This window comes from Homalodisca vitripennis, chromosome 4, assembly GCF_021130785.1.
Source record: "Homalodisca vitripennis isolate AUS2020 chromosome 4, UT_GWSS_2.1, whole genome shotgun sequence".
Taxonomy (NCBI): domain Eukaryota; kingdom Metazoa; phylum Arthropoda; class Insecta; order Hemiptera; family Cicadellidae; genus Homalodisca; species Homalodisca vitripennis.
This window is the reverse complement of record NC_060210.1, coordinates 42681791-42700263: the sequence shown is the minus strand read 5'-3', so window position 1 is coordinate 42700263 and position 18473 is coordinate 42681791. Positions and strand designations below refer to the sequence as shown.

General features: G+C 32.2%; 1 protein-coding gene across 1 annotated transcript in view; it reads left to right on the top strand.

Moving 5' to 3' along the window:
* Positions 1-11228: 11228 nt before the first annotated feature.
* LOC124359211 (protein glass) overlaps positions 11229-18473 on the top strand; it is a 41041-nt gene continuing 33796 nt past the window's right edge. Inside the window, exon 1 of the mRNA XM_046811774.1 lies at positions 11229-11424. The gene's annotated coding sequence lies outside the window, so the exon portion shown is untranslated. The remainder of the gene's footprint in view (positions 11425-18473) is intronic.

The window sequence follows — 18473 nt, the reverse complement described above, 5'->3', positions numbered from 1 at the left end:
TAAACTTAAGGAACATTTTAGCCATAGGTAGTTAGCCATAGGATTGTTTGTGTAAATCTTTATGTTGTTTTGTGATGTTGAAGTATTAATTTATTGTGTATTTGTATATTTATGTATTTGTTGACCTGAGTTGATTTGAAAAACAATTTGTTAAATTGAAATACGCTCGTGTAATAAAGGCATTTTTATTTATTTTATTTATTTATTTATACACAAAATAAAATACAAGCCGTGAGAGTATTTTACCTCTTAAGTTTTAGTGACGTAACATCGTACTTGGCATCACCCTAGAGTGCAGACACGATGTAAGTTGATATAATCGTATCATGGTAAGTTTGTGCTTCCTGATGAGGACTATAACATCTGGGGTTCTTCGATGTAACTACATTATCTAGAACTATGGTGGAACAAGATGACATCAGAGCTACTCAAGATGAAATAATACGTCACGTCACCTTTAGCTAGTGTAGAGAGCTTGAAACTATAAAACTTCTTAGAAATTTTAGATTAAAGGTTCATTGGTAGTTTTTAAAATCAATGTGTGCATCGTCAATGCTACGAAACACTTTAGTGACGACTTTAGTGAGAGATTCTTTCCGAAATTTGGAAGTTCTACCATCATGAAACCTCATAAGATGTTGAAATAGATATTGAAAAAGCATGCAAGTAGTTTAATAAAATTTAGAGCGTTGTCATCAAGATCGCTTGCTGAAATTATATTCAAACTCTATTATATTTAATCAAGGTGGCTAAACTTTTTCAAGATACCGACAATTATTATTTTCATATTAAGTTATATACAATTATTTAGAAATTAAGACAGTTATATTGTTCAATTTTATCGACACTTTGTAAATATGTACTTTTCACATTTAGTTAGATGAGAATTAGAAAAATTCTTGGCTCAAATTCAGTTATATACGCGTACCTTACAAAAGTTAAAAATTTCTATTAGGCCATTGACTATCACATTCCTTATAGCTAAAAAAAAATTGTTGTAATATTGTTGTATAGTTTAATTGAAATATTAAGTTTAAATGTAATTATAAATGTACTCGTATGTTTTTCATAAGTTTGTATGAGATTATTTTAGTTGTGATGGATTGTAATTACTTTCAAAAATAAAAGACATTCTATTCTATTTTATACTTTATTCTACACTGTTGAAGATTACTAGAATAACGTTTTAAGTTGTTATCAGTGAAAGTAGCAAACGTCATATCGCTATAAAGATAACGGCTTTCTACTGGTCACAAGGGGCTTAGAACTCCAATTTTACCTATAGAACACATCTATGTAAATGAGTTTATTATATTTGATAGCTCCCTAATGTATTTGTGATCACACCTTCTAGAATTGTATTATGTTGTGTTATAGGTAATATCTTGAGAGATGTTCATACGTAAGGTGCAGCCGCAGCGCTCTGGGTTGCACTGATGGCCTTTGGCATTACTGTCAGACCATTCGGAAACTAGGGATACTTTGAAATCTAGTTCAAACAATCATAAAGACTATTTTTCTTGGTTTTAATTAATATTTCAATAATTTTAGATTGCTATTTGTCCTTAAAAAAGTTTAAGATTTGGAGTTATATAGCAGAGTTTGACTGATTTTTATTTTTCCTACAATTTCTTGATAGTTGAAAAATAACTATTCCTTTAAGACTCCTTTAAGATCTCGATACGTTAAAAGGGATCAAACAATGTTTAGTTATAAAGTTGTTTTTAATTTATTAATATTTTGAAAACACGTTTTTCTTTGACATTGCTGAGCAATGACTGTGATAAAAGCTTAGCAAAAGTACGATCGACGCTGTGTTGAAACATGTTACTGTCTGAGGCTGGATAACAATCCATCCCGAATTTGTAGGGCAACGATTTCCTAGTCTGAATCAATTAGAAATTACGCCGTTTATCGTATTTAAAGATTTACATTGCATTAAAAAATACGTTTAATAAATGTTAGAGCGGTGATGATTTTGGGGTCTGAAGGTCACTATTGGGAAATATATCCAAGTATTTCTATGAAACCTGTGTAAATATTTACACTGGTAACAAATGCCTAGTAAATGTTGAATACTTAATTTTTGTAGCTTTTGTGTGGTCACTAAGGTATTCAAGGGTAAAAAACCAAAAAGAAATCTATGAGAAAACCTAATGATATCGACGTTTTATTTTTATTTTGCTCAGTAATTTACGAAACATTGTGGCTCGCTTCAGTCCAACATCAATCTTACAAATCGATCTTTCTAATGAGATCGCGTTAAACCTTCTCTCAGAAATATTCACTCTAAAATACTACACACATTTTCAGAAACGAAATTTACAACCATACATATAAATCCACAACAAGTTCTTGAATTGATAAAATTTATTTTCAGTTTCTATCTTAATATAGTGCACAAACTCTCGTTTTGCTTCTTAATGGCTATCTCAGGTTATCAGGCTTATTGAAGGTTTACACCTAGTAGAATGCTCTGTTCCCACAAGCAGGGAGATGGTAATCGAGAATTGTGTATCAAATGCATAATGAAACAAATATTTAAGCAACTCTTGATTTTTTTAAATTCACTATTTTTAGTAACCTAATCATAAGATATATGATTTACTATCTTTAAGTCCCAAAGATAGCATTGGAGTGATGGATGCTTCTAATAAATTTAGTGGTTTCAAGTACTGTGGCTTTTAAACGAACTTTAAAGTGCTGTTTTCATAAAGTTCAGTTAGTAGATAGTTTGAAATATACTTGACCTTTGGTAGAATGGGTTTTAGTCACGTGTTCCTTAAACACCAAAAATGCAAAATTGATTTATATACTGTATAATGATCGGGCACTGCGACTATGGAGGTATTTCAGGGAAAGCCAGAATCCAGTAGAACTAGGCGGTGGGAACGGAAGCTAGGGGCGGAAAGACTGACCGGACCAAAGACACCCAACACCGCGGAAGGCAGCAGGATGTAGTGACAACCGACCGACCAGTCACCACCGCGCTGTCGACCGAGCTGTCTGTCAAGCTTATAGGAATATATCCCATAATTCACGTAGAATTAAGGAAAAGTGTGTTCCAGGTTTTGTTTCAAAGATTTGTACACAATTAATAATAGTGTAAAATGTTTTGGGTTACGCGGGATAAACATAATCTTATTGAGTATAGTCTTCGATCTGTTGACTATTTGAGCAGTGATAGTAATCGGTTATGTGGTTCAAATTTAAACTCTATTTTCAAGTTATTTTATTCTTTAAAACGTAATTGGCAGAGCGTTAGCAAAGCCTATATATCTGTCCGCACGATATCTCGAACATGAACTGACATATATAACTGAAATTTTGCACGAAGCTCTATTTATAGCGTATAGCGTATGTACAAAATGTTCGATGATGGTGCATGTCACTTCCAGCAATTTGACTAAAATGTCGCTTTAGCGAACATTTTTACATTTGTCTTATGGGTAATCACGATGGTAGCTAGAAAATACTAGAATAAATAAGTTCGTAAAATCTCTCAATAAAACACACGATAGTGTTATTTTTTCTTTTATTCGTAAGGTAAAATAAAAATAGTTTGGTAAGTCAAAGTAAAAGTCAGTGACTAGATGTAATTTCATCCCACTCTTTCGTTGCAGTACCCTCCCTAACTCACCGAAACTTGTATTATTTGAAAACTGGTATACACACATTTATTTAAATTTGCATGCAACCTCAGCCAAGAATTTAACCAGCGAGGGGGTCCGGGCCCTCTCCAATTTTTTAAAACTTTTTCAATTACTTTTTTAGTAAACGATTATTTTTTTTTAATAATTCAGTATTACTGACATGTACTGCTGAAAGATTGTTCTCAATAAAGAAAGGGTCAATAACTTTTTAAGGAACAAAATGGGGCCTTAATTTTGGTCCACTGAGGGTTGTCGGGACCACCCGAAATGTTTTTCCTGGCTAAGTTCTTAATCACAGCGAAGCCTGTTACGCGTCATGTCGTTTGGCATATTTGTATATTATAAAAGAAATGTTAATATTTGGTATAAAACTCAAAGTATTCATGGTTGGATATCTGATTACATTTTCAAGATCTCAAACATCCATATTATATGTCATGGATGAAATGTCTGAAAAAATCCCAAGCCGAGAGTCATGAAGGACCAAGCAACTCAGGCTCACAGAGGCGTAATGGTTGCTAATTAGATACTGAGAGGACAATGATTTCAATGTACTCTAGACGGAGTCCTGTAGATAACTAAAATAATGAAGGTTTCAAAAAGAAAAATAGAAGTACAAGTAAAGAAGAATAAAAAGGGGTAGTGTGGATAGTAAAAACACAAGTTCCTTAGATACTGAAAAACCCAAAGATGTAGTCATTAGATATTTTTATACATCGGAAGTTGAGTAATGTTCCTGGAAAATCATACGATCCGAAGAAAAACACAGCCTTGACAGTCTAGTGACCGCAGACTCGAACATTCCCCGATACTCTTACCCTGGACATCTGAACTGTGCTCTTATTTAGTAACTGAATATAATAGACCGAAGCTTCGAAAGTAATATAACACATTTATTACCTAATTATCATGCATTAATCAGAATTTGGTATTTAAATCTCTAGATTAATATTTGTATAAGGTAAATGAATGTTTTCCAAGTTTTGGCAGCAAGATTTGTATAATTTAAGTGGGAATTGCCTGCCATTATTTGAATTCCACATATTAGTGCGTAGAAGTATTCGCAATAATAAAAATCAACTTTTACAGATTGGTATCTTTAGTAATAGTTACTATGAGATATTCATAGTTTTTAGAAAATTTTCATGAAAAGTATTTGTTTACTTGTTTTTCACATACCGACCTTCTAAAACAACACTATAAAGTAATAATTTGTCAATAATACCTGGTAAATATTGTCTCATCAAAAAAGCTTGCAGTTAAAAATTACATTTTTTATTGAAAATTATTTATTATTTCATATTAATACTCAAACACTTTATTAGTATACACAGATGTAATTGTTATAATTTTAGCCATGATATCGGAAATGATTAATTTTAAACATTAAAAAACAATGTCAGAGGTTTTACTAAAAAACTATAGACACAGACACATGATTTGAATTAAAAACAATTTTTTTTTTCAAAATAATCTTAAAATGAGGTACCACATGCCGTACACCTCTATTGCAAATTCTTAAGCCATGACTATTATTTTATCATTTCACCTAAAATAGGCATTTGAATTATTCCACTTTCTACCACCCTATAAAATAGCCTTATGTAATACTTTGATGGGTCCATAAGGCATCACATCATCTGAAAAGATCCAGCAAGAACACCCTGCCTCAGTACTTTCCATGATTTCAGTATGTTTGAACGCACCGAAACATACTGAGATGATGAGTCGACCAATGATTGACAACCAAGCTAGCCAGTCGGCGATGAAGACGTTCAAAATGTACTATAGGAAATACAACCGAGACCAGATATTTTAACACCTTGAGTGCCAACACCTCACGTTACTTGACACTATCTAGATATTCCTCACAGTCTACATGTTACTTTGGTACTGTAAGGGTTAAATATCTAGTTTAAAATTAGCTATTTACAGCATTAGCTTAAAATAATTGTTTTATTCATGAAATAATGTGATTTAGTTTTACTATTTAATTTTGTATCGTTTTAGAGAATTTAAAACCAAAATCATTATACTGTACACACCATTATAAGATCCTTTAATATATTAATGTTAATTTCTGGATTACTGTTTTGGGGTTAAACGAAAAAGTGGATTTAAGATAGTGTTCGTTCCCTAAAATTACACTCAGTCTAAGGAAAAAATTAGGTTATAGACGAGTGAAAATCCTTTAGACTAGTTTGTTATATTGTCTGATTAAAAGCATCAATTCAATTTATAGATAAAATATTTTGTTATTTCGTAAATAGTTAAGTTATTGTATTGTAAGTGTATTGTACTTGTTACAGGAGCATTGCATAAAATACCGTACAACTGAAAGCACACAAGCTGGGGGAGAGACCTATCAACTGCACAATAAACACCAGTAATACATTGGTGAGGTGATTACCCTACTAGTAATCTCCATGTCCCCGACCTCATACAAGTGATTTCATCTGTGGCTACTCGCTCGAGCGTGAGGGAACAAGTGGGAATATTGGGACACCTGTGTTTGCCCACGGGCACGCGACCGCTCGCCTCAATAGGTGAGGAGGGGTGTTGATACTTCAAATAAACCGAGATTTACTCCTGACTCTGGATCTGTGACTGGTAGGTAGTGTTGGGGAAGAAGTATATGGTTGTAATATTATGTACAATGTTACTCGAATATGTAGAATATTGTATTACATGCTGAACAACGAAAAACGCGCGTGAAAGGTGATTTACTAAGCAATGTTTGTTTGTGTTGTCACGGTTACATCCTTGATGTGATATGTAGCCTTAAAAACAATAAACTGTTTGAAAAAAAAAAACTTCCATATAACCTTCTAATTCATGAAAATTTTAGTTTATAAAGTGGATGAATTTTAAATATTACAATGTTTAGAATATATTAGGTATAACAATGTTATTTATCAGCAATATTAGCTATTGGGGACGAGTGACGGAAGACAAGGAGGCTAAAAAGATTGCGTCTATAAAGGGTAATAAATAGCTCATGGATCCTAGTAACTAGTGACTAAGGAGGTTGTAATGAAGGCGGCATCTATAAGCAATGTCAGCTCCCGGGCCCGAGTGACGAGAGACCCAGGAAGCTGTAGTGATGATGGCATCTATCTTGAGTAATATATCCTGGTCGTGGTGACTAGTGACTAAGGAGGCTATAATGAAGGTGGCATCTATCAGCAAATATAGCTCTTGGGTTCGAGTGACGAGAGACCAAGGAGGCTGAAGTGATCGTGGTATCTATCAGTAATTTTAGCTCCCGGCTCCGAGTGACGAGAGACCAAGGAGGCTGTAGAGATGGTGGTATCTATCAGCAATGTTAGCTCCCGGCTCCGAGTGACGAGAGACCAAGGAGGCTATAGTGAAGGTGGTATCTATCAGCAATGTTAGCTCCCGGCTCCGAGTGACGAGAGACCAAGGAGGCTATAGTGAAGGTGGTATCTATCAGCAATGTTAGCTCTCGGACCGAGTGACGAGAGACCAAGGAGGCCATAGTGAAGGTGGTATCTATCAGCAATGTTAGCTCTCGGACCGAGTGACGAGAGACCAAGGAGGCCATAGTGAAGGCGGCATCTATCGGCAATGTTAGCTCCCGGCTCCGAGTGACGAGAGACCAAGGAGGCTGAAGTGATGTGGTATCTATCGGAAATGTTAGCTCCCGGCTCCAAGTGACGAGAGACCAAGGAGGCTGAGGTGGTATCTATCGGAAATGTTAGCTCCTGGCTCCAAGTGACGAGAGACCAAGGAGGCTGAGGTGGTATCTCGGTAATGTTAAATTCCCGGGTCCGAGTGACGAGAGACCAAGGAGGCTGAGGTGGTATCTATCGGAAATGTTAGCTCCCGGCTCCAAGTGACGAGAGACCAAGGAGGCTGAGGTGGTATCTATCAGTAATGTTAACTCCCGGCTCCAAGTGACGAGAGACCAAGGAGGCTGAGGTGGTATCTATCAGTAATGTTAACTCCCGGCTCCAAGTGACGAGAGACCAAGGAGGCTGAGGTGGTACCTATCAGTAATGTTAGCTCCCGGGTCCGAGTGACGAGAGACCAAGGAGGCTGTAGTGAAGGTGGTCTCGTCCAGCGAGCCGGCTGATTGCGCTGACGTGTGCGCTGGTCCGCTACACTTCCGCCGTAACTTGACCCCTCCCCACCCTCCCCGCGTGCTGAGCCAAGGTACATCCTTAATCGATAATATTGTAGGAGTCGACAGGCCCATTCATGGCTTGCCACCAACAGATCTGCGACAAAATCTTGTTCCAGAATCTATCTGTAAAATACAAGGTTTATTGTTAATAGTGTAATGTGTAAACAATATAATCCTTATTTTATCCATCATATTTCTATTACTTATTTCAAAAGTTTTATATGATCATAATTATATTGGTATTCACAATTATGATCAATCAGTACCAGATTTTGGAGTACTATTAATATAATAAACCACGTAAGATATAGACTAAGAATATTATGTTTTATATTGAATAAAGTTACTTAAACGAAATTCGCTGGGTTTGGAACCAAACTAAAAGTTGTTTAAATAAGTAAAATCTTCTTATTCTAATGTAAAGATATGAGCGATGTTAGTTGCCTTTCTCACAATACCTCATTTAGAAAATTTACATATTTTTTCGTTTCTTATATTCACAATGTCAATATTAAATAAAATGCGAGACGATTAACTATTGAACAGTAAATTTCTTAAACGGGTCAGTTACTAAAAGTAGTCATGTGCATTGCTCAAATAAATACGAATATTATGTGGTTTTATATTCTACCTATAATCTCTCTTAAAGATTTCATATAGTATCACTGTAAAAGCAACCGGCCAAAGTTTTAAACACCGAAAGTGAGGTATACAAAGCTTCGGGCATAATATTTCAGCTATATCCACCAATTAATAGGAACGCGAAAAGAGATTTTTATAGGTACGGGTCGATAGAATATACTTTATAACATCTGTCTGTTCTTTGTTTAATAGAAGTGCGGCTTGCTCACAGTAATGTGGAACTTTACTAACGAAAGTTAGATAAAACGCTTTCGCCTTGCAATTTTTCACATAGTAAAACAAAATATTACTAGAAAGTGTTTGGCTATTCCTGCTAGAATCAATTAAACCTAGGTCGTTCCACTACCTTTCCTCTCCTTCCAGACACCCAGCACTGTTAGGAAAGGACAAGCATTACCAACAATCTTACGCCATCTTTATAATAGTGTTGGAACTATACAAGTTTCACAAAACTCCTACATCACCAGATTTATAATGACACTGAGAATAATCTGACTTACCATAAACTTTGTAATACCAGCCTCAGAACTGTATAGGATAGCTCGACATTAGACCTCCAAGTCCAAGTCCAAGTAAGGTGGTTGCAATATTTTTTTCTAGTAAACATGATGTCTATTTCTCTAAAATACAAATTGTAGGGTAGTCTAGTAGTAACAAATACTTTGAAATAATTTGTATTATTTAATGTCATAAACAAGAGTTATATCAAATATCATATTCAGTAGTCTATACAAAACATCTGGTTAAAAAAGTGTTAAAACCATTCTATGACTTCTTTACTTGCTCTGTTTTAAGAGTTATACTCTATGTTAGAGAGTTAACCCTTGATGTTGTTTTGTGGTTTGTTCAAAGGAGAATAATTAGTTTATTTGAAGACTATTGAGAATTCACTAGTTGTAACAATCTGAAGATAGTTCCATTACAATGTAATAAACCGTCATTTGTGTTCACTGTGTAGGATCTTCAACAATTCTTCCCTCTGCTCTCCGATCGGAAATACATGTATTAGAATCAGTTGTAAGGGATCTTTCCTGCCTTCCTAGAAATATAGTTGCTTGAAATATTCTTGCTGAAAACGACTTTGCATTGAACTATACCCCATTTCTTACAAGTTTTATGGACGACGTTTATTGATTTTAGTTGTGGTTTTAGCGGATCACTCCATAAATACAGTACCGAAAGTCTTTCTTTCTGTCTCGTCATAATTTTGGTCCTTATATGAAAAATGAAAGAATATTTTAAAATAAAATCCAATACAGTAAATTTGAGAATTTACCTGTTTTTCTTTAGGGCAACGGCCTATTCTTTAGGCAAGCCTTTACCTCTCAAAACGATTAAATAGCTTCTCTCAAATTTTTGGATGTTAAAAACAATAGTTTCTGGAGGATGAAATTGCTAACGTTGATTTCTGTTGTACCCTTGAGTACTGCAAACCTAAGTTTCATATATCAAATGACTGATTAGTTTTATTGGATATCTTATTTATTATCTGTCAGAATTTGTGACATTAAAAAGAAATAGTGTCTGCCAATGCAAGGTCCAATAGTAATAAAATATACATTTTGAAATAATTTTTATTATCAAATTTCAAATTATTAAGTATTATCATAAACAAGACAAAATACAAAAACAAAAGTAAACACAAAACATGTGGTTAAAAACAATTATTAAAACCTTCTTATGACAGGTTAAATGTCCAGAATTTCATGGGACCTACGAATTCAACTTATACTACTAATAAATAGTATGTATAAGGTATTGAACTCGAACGCGTTGTAAGGGAGAACAAATATTTAATCTATAAAAAAAATAAAAGTTATGTAAGTCTAAGCAAATTACGCTTCGCAAGTACATAAATATATTCTTTGTTTCCATTTTATTTAATTTATTTTGTATATTTGTTCAAGGCAACAAAATAGTTATAAACAAAGAAGTTGTCTGTTTTACCTATAACTATTTTTTGAAAACTGGCTACAGAGAAAGACAGATATTGATATTTTCATAAATCACAAGATAATAAATAAAAATAACTTTCACCGTAGTTACAGCCATTATTAGACTAGTAACTCACGATTACTCTGGGTATTGCGCAAAGAACACTGTTGCACGTTCGTGATAGATCACCCCTTCGTCTTAATTATTATCTACTTTACCCTGGGCCACATTAAAGCTTGAGCTCATACTTGTATGTGAAATAAAGGATTAGAAAACTTGGTTCAATAGTTTAGTTCACTGGTTTAAGTGTAAAAAAGTGTTTTGAAATATTATCAATTTACTATCATATTAGGCATAATGCGTTAATTTCATTACTATTGTTTAAAGAAAATAACATAACATTTCCTGAATAGCTGTAGTTATCGATGTTAACTCTTTGAGTGCCATTTGGGTAAGTGTAGAGCCTACAGACACATCTTCGGGTCCTTTAAGATAACTAACTGATTCGAAAATGGTGATGGTTTAAATGGAAAATAACATCATAACAGTGATGAACCGTAGTAGAATACGATGATGCATACATCCTGGAGAGATTTTATACAGAAGAATATACACGTGATTCTTCCAAAAAATAACCATGCAGACAATATTAGAACGAGATTATAAATTCACGTTGCATTCATCCAACTTGCAAAAGCTATCAGTGTTACAATTTTTCATGTTTATCTTGTCAAGGATTTAAAACAACTAGAGTTTATTGACGGACACTTTTAATTAATAACAAGAAAGAATGTCCAAGGTTCGTGTGCTTGTAATTTTGAAAATTACTTTATTTCAAACTGTCCTGTTTCTGAGGTTATTTTTGAATGAGAACGACCGGTACGGCACCAGCAACGCCATGGTGTAACCCAACCCCCAGCCCACGACCACAATCAGCTGTAGAGCCGGGACCGGTCAGCCTGCGTGGAAGGGTTCTCAGTATGTGAGTGCGCCACGGTCCGAGCACATGTGCTGGATTACATACTGTACCTGCCACCCCAGAACAAGGTTTGTAAACAATTAACATTCTTAAATTGATACAAAAAGTTAAAATTAATTGAGTAACAAACACGTATTTAAAATACAAATTAAACACAAAGCACGAAAATATGTAATATATTTATTAATTGAATTTAATGTATTAGTAATATTTTAGAAAACGTAAACAAATTTGTTTACTTTGATATGGAGTTTAAAAACTTGTTAAGGGCGTTCCACATGGATTGAATTTAGCACCGTCAATGTTTATTCTTTTTTCGTGAACATTCTACACACTAGACCCCTTAGTAAGAAAAAAGAAACAAGTATAATTAAATATTAAAGTTAATACATAATAAATTAAAAATAGTTGTAGCTTGATTATATATATATATATATATATATATATATATATATATATATGAATTTATTATAAATATATTTTAATACTGAAATTAAGGTATAATTTATCATAGTTCTCTTTCAATTAAGTATAACCAAAATAAATTTATTTCGAATTTTAAACTTAGACAAAAAAAATCTAATTAAAAAGTCTGATATGCACAAAGTTTTTTTTTGTATGATGTAAAATACATAATTCTTTTATCAAACAAGCTTGAATGTAATGCATGTTTACAAAATGGAAAGGGTACCCAAAACTATTATTAGCAAATGCTTTTTAAAGTTTCAGTTTGGACTTTTCACAAAATTAATTCATTTCTTGCTGATACATACCTCTTTTTGGAAAGTCTGAAGAAATGTAGTTTTTGTCTACGCTGCTATCTCGAAACATAAAATCGAAGAGTACTTAGTAGTTTTTTGTACCAAGTTGTTTCTATAACGAGTCTTCAATATTATTTTCAAAACTTGGAAACTCTGATATATTTGAACTTAAAAAACGTATCTATAAAGCTAATTACTAATTAAAAAAATGAAAATGATCAAATACTATATTTTTTCTTTATACATGGTCATATCATAAATAAAAAATATTGAGTGAATTTAAGAACCCATAATATTACGGAATATATTAAGTATGAAATAACCAGAAAAACGATTCATAAATTAATATAACTATGTGACTTTCTTTAAAACTCATTCAGGGCATATTGAATACAATAATCAGATTGTAATCTTTAGAAATTATGATATCGATAGCGTTCATTCATATCTATACTATGCAGACTAGTCGTATACTACTCAAATCTGTTTTCGGCATCCATTTTTGAACTTTAAAAGTTATAATGTACTCGTGTAAAGAACGTTGTTATAAGTTACGTGAAAATTAATAAAAGCTCATTTCAGTTTTACTCTACGATATTTAAAATCTAATATACTTATATCAATTAGAACGTTTTGCTGGCCATTAAACGATATGAATTATATCGAAAAATATACAAGTATATAACGATTGTTTTGAATTAGCGTTGTGTTTATTGTTAATTGCTGTAATATCACAGTATAAAATTTTAAATGTTTAATTTTTGAAATACACTAAGAGATCATTATTTATATTTTAAAGCTTTGACTGAAGCTAAAGAATAATAGCAAGGCGTTGTAATAGATATTAGAACGGATAGTTATTTTAACACTGCATTTCAAATTATGACTACGTGGTTAGTTCTTGCCATTTTAGACATTCCCATTAAATATTTATTGGACACTTTTACATTAAAGTTTACCCTTCCTATGGATCTAAATTCATGGAAATGAGTTTGCTCTTCCAAAGCAAAGAGTTTTGCAAAGTTTGAACATTATTTCTATAGAAGAGATAACAGGCAGTGTGTACGTGAGAAAAACACAGAGTCAATTATGTTACTGCTCTCGGTTTGGATTAAAGTGGAGTGAAGTTTTCAAAGAATGTTCCAGAATGTTATTTAACTTTAATTGGCAATTCTGACACTTTTTCTTACAATACGAAATTATGCATCTTGATTTAAATTTACTTCGTGTTTTGTAACTCTACTGGTTAATTTACATTCTATGGAACTCTCTTTTAGTAAAATACAATGTAGTTGAGCACCACCATGTCTTATGTACATCGGAATTTCCTTAATCCTGTACACGCATTAGAAGAATTATTCTATAAGTTAATATAATATCTCAGAAATATATCTATTCCAAATATAACAAACTCTTTTCAATCGTGTTCTGGACCGAAATTAAAAAACAATGTGGAAATCAAATCTGGATACGCTTCTTGTGAAATAGTTATTACGTCGCATTGTCTTTGGATCTAAAATCTAAAATGTAGCTGCTAATATAGGCGTGAATATTTTTTCTCTAAATCTTTTTATTTTGGTTAGAATAAATAAATGTGACTAATAAGGTACTACATTAAAGTGTCTATAATTTTAAAAGAGGCCACCTCATCCATATGAGGATCGTGTGTCAGAAATAGTTTTTTTCTTTGCTAGTTTTTGTGCAAATAACAAATCGTTATAAATACTTTACTTCGAGTTGGAAATAGATTTTGATTTAATTAAAAAACTCTTATTAATGAGTTGAAATTAAATGTAACAATTATGTTTGTTAAAATATTCTCTCATAACATTGTTAATGCTTTGTTATTTAATGATAATTACATTACCAAACAGCAAACTAAATGAACGCTATGAAGCCATATCATAGTTTTAAATAGCATTTCATAAAGTATAAACTCGAGAGTATTAATAAAGTTTTTATGTGGTAAGAAATAACTATTTTGACAAAATGAATACGCAATCTTAGAAATGGTAGTGCCATTGAAATGACTGTTTAAAGATCACCCTTAGTGGGTGACAATTGAGTAGTTGGTCTTATGTGATAGTATTAGTGGCTAGCCAAAAAGATGAGTCAAGCGAAACAAAAAGCTAGAAATGTTCTGTTATAAATTAACATTCAGGTAATATATCGATGTGGAATTTCATTTCAAGTTAATAATGTATCTTTTACTTACAACACATCCTTCAGATCTATCTCGAATGTTACGTAAACATTTTTCTCACAAAAGCTGGAAAATTGCTAGAGATTCTGTTTGTTGTAACGATATGAACTGAAGATAATTGTGGAAGGTCTTCATACTGATCAAGACATTAATATTTAGTTGCGCTCGACGCAACTATTATAAAACGATAGAGAGATTATTTGAATAAGAAGCTGACAAAAGAGTTAGAATAAACTCGAAAATAAATGTCAAAAATGAAGATATTTATGCTAAAGAAAATATGTGTTTATAAATACCGCGTTTTGTTCGAGACTGATAGAAATGTACAATAATTGTTTTAGTCAAATAGCGTTTAATATTGTTCTACTCAATTTGTTCATTCTATTGTTCATTCATCGGTATATACAAGAGTGTATTCTAAGAGACTGATAGAAATGTACAATACTTGTTTTAGTCAAGTAGCGTTCAATATTGTTCTACTTAATTTGTTCATTCAGCAACATTCTATTGTTCTATTCCATAAGGACAAAGAGGTACTGAAATACTAAGTTTCAAGTCACTAGATATTTTAAATCAAAAGTTATTGCACAGAAAGCAATAAGCCAACCAGTACTCCAAATTTAACTTATTTCATTCTTTGACAAATAGGGTTTTTTGTTAAAGGCAGGAAAAGGGAGGGGGATATAACGAGGCCTAGCTGAAACATCAGTAGCAATAAGTCCTGATTTAGAATTCAAAATCAAATACAGATAAAATAATGTTTATTATCTCACAATTTATTTAAATTTTAGTTGTAACGGCATGGTTTTTAGAAGGAATTGTCGGCTCCGTAATAGACTACAAAATATTTATAACATGTAAAAGTTAATATTTTCAAATTTCTCAAATTAAAAATTGCAATAATTATTCACAATCTGAACCCAATTTATAGTTTTGAAGTTAAGGATAGATTAAATGGCATTACCTTCAACAACCTGGATTGGTTCTATTTGTATTTTTCCACCCACACCCAAGTCTAGTCTATTTTATTCTGCTCCATGTACCAATTAGCTGCCATCTAATAATAGTAAAGAAAGACGATACTTAGATTACAGTTGGTACGACTGGAGACTGCTACTGGTGTAATGAAGTTGCCACAGAAAGATTGTTAGTCACAATATGTATCATTGTGCTCAACGCTAACTCATGTTAGCAACTTTATCTACACTGGACAATTTACATTACAGTTGGTACGACTGGAGACTGCTACTGGTGTAATGAAGTTGCCACAGAAAGATTGTTAGTCACAATATGTATCATTGTGCTCAACGCTAACTCATGTTAGCAACTTTATCTACACTGGACAATTTACATTACAGTTGGTACGACTGGAGACTGCTACTGGTGTAATGAAGTTGCCACAGAAAGATTGTTAGTCACAATATGTATCATTGTGCTCAACGCTAACTCATGTTAGCAACTTTATCAACACTTTGAAGACTGGACAATCTTTTTGACAACATCACTAGATTTTATGTAATACATTGCATTGGGTATAAGTCAAAAAGCCAACGTGAAAAATTGATTTACAAAATTATTAATAAATTTAGTTGTAATAAAATATAACTACAATATTGTGTACAATAAAACAATATAATTGTTTTAACTACAATATGTCTAATTCAGTTGTGGAAAGTAATTATTTGAGAATAGTAGATGGATCATTCTTTTTTATCTTTAAGGAATGTATATATACAAAAATTGTTTTTTATTCCTGAATTTGCTTCGTTATAAGTATACGTAAAGAATAGTAACTATGAAAAAAGTTGTAAAAGTTACATTACCTTTTTGTTAGTTCACAAGTATTTACTTTTTATTTTATAAAGTAAATGCACTAAGACACTAAATAATACAATTACCATGTACTAACTGAAATGTGAATTTAAATTCTCAGAATACAGCAAAAACATGGCGAGTTCCTAAGTAAATCGTAAGTAAGGGAGTTATACTAGTCGATGTATAACTGTTGTTAAGTTGTTAATAACTGATAATAATCTTGCGTTTTGTTACTTTTTCTTAGTAAATAGAAACTTAAAGTAATAAGAACTAAGAGAGTAATCAGATCCAAACTCAAAAACATTTAAACATAGATTCCACATGATGTGTGGACATTGAACATATGAACTATATTTCACACACTGGTATTTTTTGAAAAAAAAAAAAAAAAAAAAAAAAAAAAAAAAAAAAAAAAAAAAAAAAAAAACATTGTAAAAGGTATGTCGTCGATCGATTCTCAAACTAAGTCTCGCTAGACTGTGGAATAGGGACAGTGAGAAGTATGGATGTGCCTCCAAACGTTGACGACTTGGGTGTTATTGGCATCTACGTTATGAGTAGTATTCGTGTGTTGAGTGGTCCTCACGTCTCGATTGAAGTCAAATATTGAGGTCCGGGGTTGAGATCGGTACTACTCCTAAGGTACTGTGACTAGTCACTATCAGTTTTCGTCGTGCTTCACAATTTGATGCGAAATCTAGTCGTAATCTTCGTTAACACGTTTTATTATAACACGTTTTCTTAGATAATATTTAATAAAAAAATTTAAATTCCTTAATATATAAATTATTGCACGCGTCTTAAACATGAAAACTACACCTAATGTGCATACTTTAAAATAACATACTATCATTGGTTGTTTTATAAACCTGATTAAAAAATTGCCTAAATTTTCTTTATAATTCCTAAAGAAACAAATCAAACACTTTTGTCTTTCTCTGTCTTCAGAAAGTTGTCTTAAAGATTTATGGGACTTTAAAATATCCCAACCAAAAACAAATATCACCACCTTTACAACTTATTTTTAAAGTTTTACTTAAATAAGATATGTTCATGTGAATTATAACTAGAAAGAACCTTTTAAATATATTTTACATAAGATATGATAGTTATAGAATATTAGTTCAAATTTAAATTCATTAATAATAATTTGTTTAATAGTTTTAGTTTAATGTTCGTTTAGAAAGCAGGAGATGTTTAGGAATGAATACAACTTTAGATACTTGTAGAACTGTGATTAAAACCTTTTTGATTTTTAAAAGAGATTTGGAATTGTGGATCTCAGAAAATTGCTTCATATAATTGTGAATCGTGCACGAAGAGGCGTTTCATACTCATAGATATAATTATCTTTTTAGGACTATACTAGTCTAACGCTTCCAAAAATTACGAACAAGTATTTTTTTATTATTACCTGTCTTTAATGATTAGATTAAACATATTATAGCCTGTAAGACTTGTATTCCTACTTAATTGGCTGAGCGTTTGCGAAGCCTATCACCCGTGAGGCAAAAAATTGTTTATTTCTGCCTGTCTGTCTGCATGATATCTCTAAAACGAACGGACCGACAAATTTGAAAGTTGACATGAAGCTTCAGTTTTATATGAGAAACACTGAGTTTGTTAATGGCGCATATTAGTCCAAGGAATTTCGATAAACATTAGCTAATATTTATTCATTGGTCTTATGGGTAACCATAATAATAACGAGAAAAAAGGAGGATAAATAAATTTGTAAACAAACTGAGTAAAATCATATGAGGATTCAACACGTGAAATTTTTATTAATTGAGGTATAAGTAAAAATAGTTGAGTGGAAAATAAAAGTTCTCATTTAGTAACAAGGTTTGATTTCAGCGCACTCTAGTGTTTTAGTAACCTTCCTTAAGTCACAGAAACTTCCAGTATTGAAACATTGGTATGAAACTTAAATGAATGAACAAAAATGTGAATATATCATATGGATGTATATCTCGAGAAAGATTTCATCTGTAAACTGCTAATTTAGATGTACCTTAATTTCTACATAGAAAGGAATGAGTTCTATTATAGTGCATGTCTAATCATGGAAGTTGACTGACTTCTATAGTCTACCCATTCAGAAGGTTGATAAAATATCTTGCCGGATCCCAGTAAAAATGTATTTTTGTATAATTATCTGAGTCTTTATATCTGTCCGTAGGACATCTCAAGAATGAAATGAGGTTAGATTTGAATTTGTTACAATGAACGGAAATAACAATAGAAAAACAATAATGGTTAATAATTTGTACATATTTCATTGTCTAGTTAGAGTTAAGTTGAGGATTGATTCTTCCTTACAGTAGAACCCCTCATA